The following is a 7,671-nucleotide window of genomic DNA, read 5'->3' as shown; positions in this document are numbered from 1 at the left end:
ACAAATGGAAATGGATTTGCGAAACCGCTAGTGGCAACGAGCAGAGAGAGGGTGTTTAAGTAGCTGTGGTTATCTCGAATTTGGGCTGCTTTAGGGGTTGCCATTTCTGGTAAATGACCCATTTGGACTCATTCCTCGGGCCCAGGGGGTCACGGCTGGAGGATCCATCAGGATTTCAGTAGTCGCCCACATGCAATGAGGAAGTTCAAATCTGCAGCTGCCAAGGAGAGTGCTTGTTGGCATTGCCAGCAGAGGCCAAGGATTGACTAGCCGTGAACAATCAGCTCTCCTCATATGCCGCAGGGGTGACCCCTTCTGCTCAGGGGGAGGCACGTTAGTGGGGCAATAGGGGCTGTTTGCACAGATGCTGTCCCGCTTTTATGTGCCTTAGGACTTCAGGCTCCATGGCTGCTAACCTAGAATCTTTCATGAGCACTAATGACCTAATCCTACATCCAGCTCCCAGTACCAGGGCTGAACCCTGGGGATATCCAGGCAGGTAATCCCGCACTCTCTCTGTGGCTGTTACTGCATCAGCCTGCATATTGTTGCTTGTACTCCCAACTCTGCAAGGGGCAGCGGCCAATGGACTCAAGCAGCGATGGATGCACCAGCTCCCCACCCCATTCTGTTCCTTAACACCCCCCTGACAGCATTTCCCTGGAGCGGGGCTCCACATCTGGAATATGCTCCCCATCAAGCCTCCACAGTTCCTGCTCCCAAGGCATCAGAACAGTCCCTGTGCAAGCGCACAAATTAAAAGCTGGCAAAGCACATTCAGCCAGAACTGTAACTCACGCAATCAATTTAGAAAGGAAAGAAATCTGTTGTTAAATAGCTTTGCCTTCGCCATCTAAATCCAAATGTTGGGGCATGCACTGGGCTAACAGACTGTTCAAAGGAAAGGGTTAATCCCTATGCATCATAGTGGACGCTTTGGTCTCCATGTTATTTTAGCTAGGGTGATGCCTGGATGCTTTGTCTTGATTCCTAGTTGCTTGAAACCAGGGTGTCCAAGGAAAGCACACCTTCGTGTTAATACCACATGTGAATGACTCCCTGGGACAGTCTGACAGTCCCTCATTCATTTTATATTTCCCAAATATGTGACCTTCTGATCTCGGTAAGAAGGATAAAGAGACTTTAATCAGCTGCTCTAAGGAATTATGGATGGCTAATTGTGCCTGTCACCTCAATTATATCTTTGCAGCCTATGGTGTTTGTAATTATTTAAAAGATCCTTTTCGGCCTTCATTAGCTGTACACAAAAGAATTCAGAAATAATTAACATGTATGATTTAGAAATTGGCCAGTGGGCTGTAAAATACCAGCCAGTGGGAAAGTCTTGCAATTCGGACCGGCGCTTTGATACGATTTCATTCTGGTCTCGAGGCTCTGGAAGGGTTTTGTAACCGTTCATTAGTGACACTATGAGAAAATACAGCTTCCCCATTAGCATGGTCTTGAGTAAAGCGGGAAGGCTTTCAGGAATCCCTGTAATTAAAGTGCACACGAATCAGAGTGACAGGAGGACCAGTCAATCACTCCAGATGTCAGAGAAGACCAGAGCCAGAAGGTGAGATGAAGGGTTGGGATGGCCAGAGTGCAGCCCACAAGACAAAAGACAGGTTTCTTCAACATGGCTCCCAGCTGCTCTCTCAATATGGAGGGAGGTTCACAGAGGCAACAGGTTCCAGCATGAAACACTCCATCTTGCTCCCAGCAAGCTGGCTGCTCAAGATGGGACACTGCATGATGAGACAGGGCCCACCTCCACATCGTTAAGGAAGGCAGCTGCAGTCTGCTTCAGCACGTGCTGAGTGCCCTGCATTTTGTGGCACAGCCCTGCCTCATGCTCCTTAAATCTTGCACACCAGCATTGTTGTCCTGAACATGGCATGGTTTCCCTGGTATCTATATCCCCTGGCACCGGAGCAGCAGGGTTGAGTGGCTATAGGCAATTCCTCCTCCCCCGGCCCTCAGTGTTATGGACTCTGGGCTCTGTGCAGTGCACGCCGAAGACATATGCATGTTCAAGAATCAAAGCAGAAGAATGAAGAAGTTACATGAGAGGTGCCAGCTGTCAGTCCTGCCCACCTCATTCACCCCCTGCCCTTCCTAATAGCAAGTTCAGTTCCCCCTGCACAACTAGAGATGGGAGTTTTACATCACTGGAATGGATGCCCAGGCTTTCCAAAGGGGGACAAGCAGCGCTGCTAGCCCTAGATGGTCCAGAGCTACCATGCTGATAACACACAGATACACCTGCCTGTGTTATCACATTCGGTTTATACAGGGAGGGGAGCAGCAGTCTCATACCAATGATCCCTTTCTCCAGGGCAATTCCTTCAGGCCTCAGCTGCCTTTCCGGTCTGATCCCCCTTCTCTAGTCAGCTGGTCCATCACCTGTCTCCCCAGCCCCCAAAGCCATCCATCCTGTCTAGAAGTCCTCCATTGCTGTGTCCATGCCCAGGGGCAGCTCTGCTCTGCTTGCCTTTAGCATTATTTTAGGCACTCTCATCTCTGCCTTGCTTCCCTGGTGGTGGAGACACTATGTAAAGATGCAGGAAGGAAGCCCTGTGGGAATGCCTGTTCCCAGAAAGCTACAGAAATAAAAAACAGGCTCAGTGGCTTGGCTTAGACACAACTGGATTAGAAGATAGGGAGGGTATCGGAAAGGAAATGGGGAGCTGCACAAGAGGCAGGGCCAAGATCCACGGTCTTGGAGAAAATAAGGCTGACTGTGTAGATGATGGGATAGATGATAGGACAGGGAGCAGCTGCCACAAGGAGAATCGGGGCACAGATGAGGCAGGCTGCACCCCAGGTGAAGTACAGCAGAAGGACTGGGCCAAGGGGAAATTATGATAACATCTAAAATGGCTCAGGGTTTATGCAAAGAAAGTTCGATTAATGTTTTCCTGTAAATAACTTTCACAGCAGCTTTGATCCACTGACAGCCACAGACACTGTTGTTTTCTGAAGGACACATGTAGAAAGCCCTGCACTCTGGCATGGTGTCTTTAGGTCCGTACTCAGCCATGCTTTAATTTCTTGATTCAGTGAACAGTTGCACCTTCTGGAGAGGCTGATAACATCTTCAAAGCAAATACTGAGCAGGAATGCCAGAAAGGGGCAGTGACTGTAAGCCTGGGAGGCTGCCAGCAGTTGAAGTCACGTGACCTTATTTGCAAAAGGTTTGATCCACTGTAGTGTGGGCTGAGATCACCTGCCTGGTTCTCACATTCTGTGATCATCAAATAGCCTGGTTTGGAGGCAAAGATATTTTCACACAGTATTTATTCTGCTGGATTACAAGGTTATTAAATTTTGCAGACCACCATGTATGATAGCTTTGAAAGCCAGTGTATATACCACCGATCAGGTTTGGGTTTCTTTGCTACACTGATTTCCTTCCCGCCCTGGCTTCTGTTTTTCCATCGGTTGCTTTGGAGTAACTCATGCTAAGGAGTAACAGTGGAAGGCTAGTATGCTGCCGCCTATCATGGTCTTTGAAAGCCAACACAGGTAGAAGATAGGTAGAGAGTAAATTGCAGTCTGCCCTTCTTAGGGATATCCATGACCTGCCAGATCAGATCAAACCACGGTCCTGTCTCCAATACCAGCTAGTACCAAATACTTCAGAGGAAGTGTCAAGAAACTGCAGAAGGCAGTTGTTAAGTAGCCTGCATTATCAGTTGCTGGATTTGCGTGTGCTCTCTCTCTGTATGCTGTACTCGCCCTGCAGACCTCGCTAGTACCGCCCAGAAAGACAGCAGATTTGGTTCAGTGGTGAAAGCGCTCAGCCAGGTTTATTGCCCTCAAGACACAGGACTGGTGCCCGGCCGACAGCACGGGGACACCAACACACAAGTGCCCTGTGGCAAGGATTCTGCTCAGTCAGCGGTGGGACTCCCCACTGCCCCCTTAGCCAGACAAAGACATCCCTTCTGTGACCCTTCTTTTATACACTGATACAAACAAACTACGTATTACCCTTCTGACGTGGTTAGTCTACACCCTGCACCTGAAAAAAGAAAAGGAGGACTTGTGGCACCTTAGAGACTAACCCATTTATTTGAGCATGAGCTTTCGTGAGCTACAGCTCACTTCATCGGATGCATACCGTGGAAACTGCAGCAGACTTTATATATACACAGAGAATATGAAACAATACCTCCTCCCACCCCACTGTCCTGCTGGTAATAGCTTATCTAAAGTGATCATCAGGTGGGCCATTTCCAGCACAAATCCAGGTTTTCTCACTCTCCACACACAAATTCACTCTCCTGCTGGTGATAGCCCATCCAAAGTGACAACTCTTTACACAATGTGCATGATAATCAAGTCTGGCTATTTCCTGCACAAATCCAGGTTTTCTCGCATCCCCCCCACCCCCATACACACACAAACTCACTCTCCTGCTGGTAATAGCTCATCCAAACTGACCACTCTCCAAGTTTAAATCCAAGTTAAACCAGAACATCTTGGGGGGGGGGGGGAGAGAGTAGGAAAAAACAAGAGGAAATAGGCTACCTTGCATAATGACTTAGCCACTCCCAGTCTCTATTTAAGCCTAAATTAATAGTATCCAATTTGCAAATGAATTCCAATTCAGCAGTTTCTCGCTGGAGTCTGGATTTGAAGTTTTTTTGTTTTAAGATAGCGACCTTCATGTCTGTGATTGCGTGACCAGAGAGATTGAAGCGTTCTCCGACTGGTTTTTGAATGTTATAATTCTTGACATCTGATTTGTGTCCATTTATTCTTTTACGTAGAGACTGTCCAGTTTGACCAATTTACATGGCAGAGGGGCATTGCTGGCGCATGATGGCATATATCACATTGGTGGATGTGCAGGTGAATGAGCCTCTGATAGTGTGGCTGATGTGATTAGGCCCTGTGATGGTGTCCCCTGAATAGATATGTGGGCACAGTTGGCAACGGGCTTTGTTGCAAGGATAAGTTCCTGGGTTAGTGGTTCTGTTGTGTGGTATGTGGTTGTTGGTGAGTATTTGCTTCAGGTTGCGGGGCTGTCTGTAGGCAAGGACTGCACCTGTTGGTTTGAAAAACCTTATCTCTAGGAGGGGTCAGGGTGTCCCTGTACCATCTTCAAAGAGTGTGTTTATACCATCACTTTGTATTGGGGTGTTTTTGTACTAGCCGTCTGGAATGTGTTTAGTGGATACCTAGTGCCTAGTACTGCTGGGGGGTGCCTGTGTTTTAGCAACATCAGCCATATCCTTGCCAAGTTCTCGTACTGACTTTGGTTTGGGTCTCCGGCCTGCACCAGGCCCAGTATTCCAGGCTCCCTCTCTCTCTACTGCAGCTTGACAACATGAAAAAGCCAGCTTCTAAATCCATGGTTTTCCCTAGATCCACCTTTCGCAAAGTCCCTGCTGCAGTACAATCTGATGCGTGGATAGGACTCGAGTCTTGCCTGGGGCTTTTGGGCACTACTCCATTATGAACAACACAGCAAGGACTTGAAATCAGGATTTGTAGGCTCCAATTGCAGTTGTGCTATAGGCAAGTCACTTAACCTGCTCACTCCTCAGTTTACCCATTTGTGTAACCAGGGAGGCAGTGTGTTATATGGTGTATAGGGTACCAGACTGGGATTCAGGACATGTGGGTTCTATTCCTGGGTCTCCCTGTGTGACGTTGGGAAAGCCATGTAACCGCTCTGTGTCTCAGTTTCCACATCTGTAAAATGAGGCAAACAATGCTTACCACCTTCATTTGGAAGCACTTTGAGTCTATAGATGAGAAGTGCTAAGTGGACTGTGGGGTGTTTTTGTTTCTTGGACTAGATTGATCCACCCCTCCTGTCTTCCAACCTTCTTCAGAATCTACACTACCAGTGGCCACTACTGCCCCAGATAACACTCCTGAATGGGATGATGGATTATGTTCAATAAATACACTGTAAAAGCCACAAAACAAAGTCACATTTCCCTGGTAAAAGAAGCCATTGTGAAATGAAGAAAACTACCCACCCACGGGCAACACTGATAAGAGCCACCTCTGCGCTAAATAATAGCGCTCTAAAAGCCTTACTCAGAATACAGTGCAGGTCAAAGAATTAGTTCAGTTCACTCAGAAAAAAAAAAAAAAAGAGAGAAGAGAAGACCTGGCAGAAGTCACACAGGAATCCTGGTTCTGTTGCTATTCCATTGGGAAGGGCCTGTCTAAACACACCTTTTGTGCTGCTTTAACCGTAGCAGTTTGAAACCAGTCTAGTTAGACTGCAATAATCTACATTGGTATAAGCACCTTTATAGGGGGATAAGTGCACCCGCATAAAGGTGCTTATACCAATGTAGATTATTCCTGCAAATTGAGGGAATAAGCCATACCAGTATTATTGTGTCCACACTAGCTTCTGTACTGGTTTAACTATTTCAGTTTAAAAATAAAGTCTCAAACCTAACCAAAATAGTTACATCACTATAAAATGTGGCTGTAGACCAGGTCAGCATTATATATACTGTCCTTAATTTCCATGTCTTCATAGAATCAGAGGGTGAGAAAGGACTGCAAGGGTCATCTAGTCTAATCCCCAGTTAACTCCGTAACTGGCCAAGCAAATCAAGGTCTAACACTCAAACTTGTTGGTATTTCTCTGTCTGACTACAACGTGATAACTCTTGAATGACACATCCAATTAATTCCACAATTTCTGGGAATGTTCTTGGCATCAATGGGCACAAACCTATCGATTTTGGTGGGGAAAAAAAATACAGGAATAGCAAAAGGGGGAAATGACGCCCTGGCATCTGGATAACCAGCAACTTTAATCACCTCTAATGGTCTACAGCTTAAAGCAATGGTTGGTGGCAGCCATTAGCACCTTCCAGCAAAACACCCCACATTTTAGCTCTGCCCATGTCCCAGTTTAATTTAAAATGTTTACTCCCAGAGGAAAAAAGATATGAGAAATGTGGGGGAAGAAGTGGCACCCACAGAGCCCCTGGCATGGGGTGAAAATAAGGAACCCTGACATGGGGAGAAAGGGAAACGGGGATGCACACAGAGCCTGTGGCATGGTAGAGAAGGGGGAAAAGGAGGCATGGGGGGGAGACAGTTGAATGAGGGGAGAGAGTGGGAGACCCAGTATAGAAGGGGGAATTTGGAGGTCACGCAGATCCCCTGGCGTGGGAGAAAAAGGGGGGAGCATAACATGTGGGGGAGGAAAGATTGGAAGGCACACAGAACCCCTGGTATGAGTGAGGGAGTTGTGGGGTAGGGAGTCCTTGAAATAGAGGGGGAAGGACACAGTGGGCACACTGGGTTGGGGGGAGGAATGCTCCTGGTGTGTCCAAAGAGCTTAGCTTACAAAACACAAAAGCAAGAAAGCATGCTACTGTCTAGTATTAAACACAGTTTAATGTTTTAACCTGAAGATTACTGCACTTCATTTACCTGACTTCACCCATTAACCATAATTATTTCCATACATAACAAGGAAAATCACTCCCCTAAAAGTTCTTGTAAGTTCTTAATAGACATGATATCAATCAGAGACCAGGGGAGTAAGGTAATATCTCTTATTGGACCAACCTCTGTTGCTGAAAGAGAAGATTGAGCTACACAGAGCTCTTCAAGTCTGATATCAATGCCACGAAACTTTGAAGTCGAGCTTGTGACCTTTTTATTAATGAAAACAGT

The sequence above is a fragment of the Lepidochelys kempii genome, chromosome 12 (genome assembly GCF_965140265.1).
Source record: "Lepidochelys kempii isolate rLepKem1 chromosome 12, rLepKem1.hap2, whole genome shotgun sequence".
Classification (NCBI taxonomy): Eukaryota; Metazoa; Chordata; order Testudines; family Cheloniidae; genus Lepidochelys; species Lepidochelys kempii.
Note: the sequence above shows the minus strand (reverse complement) of the source record.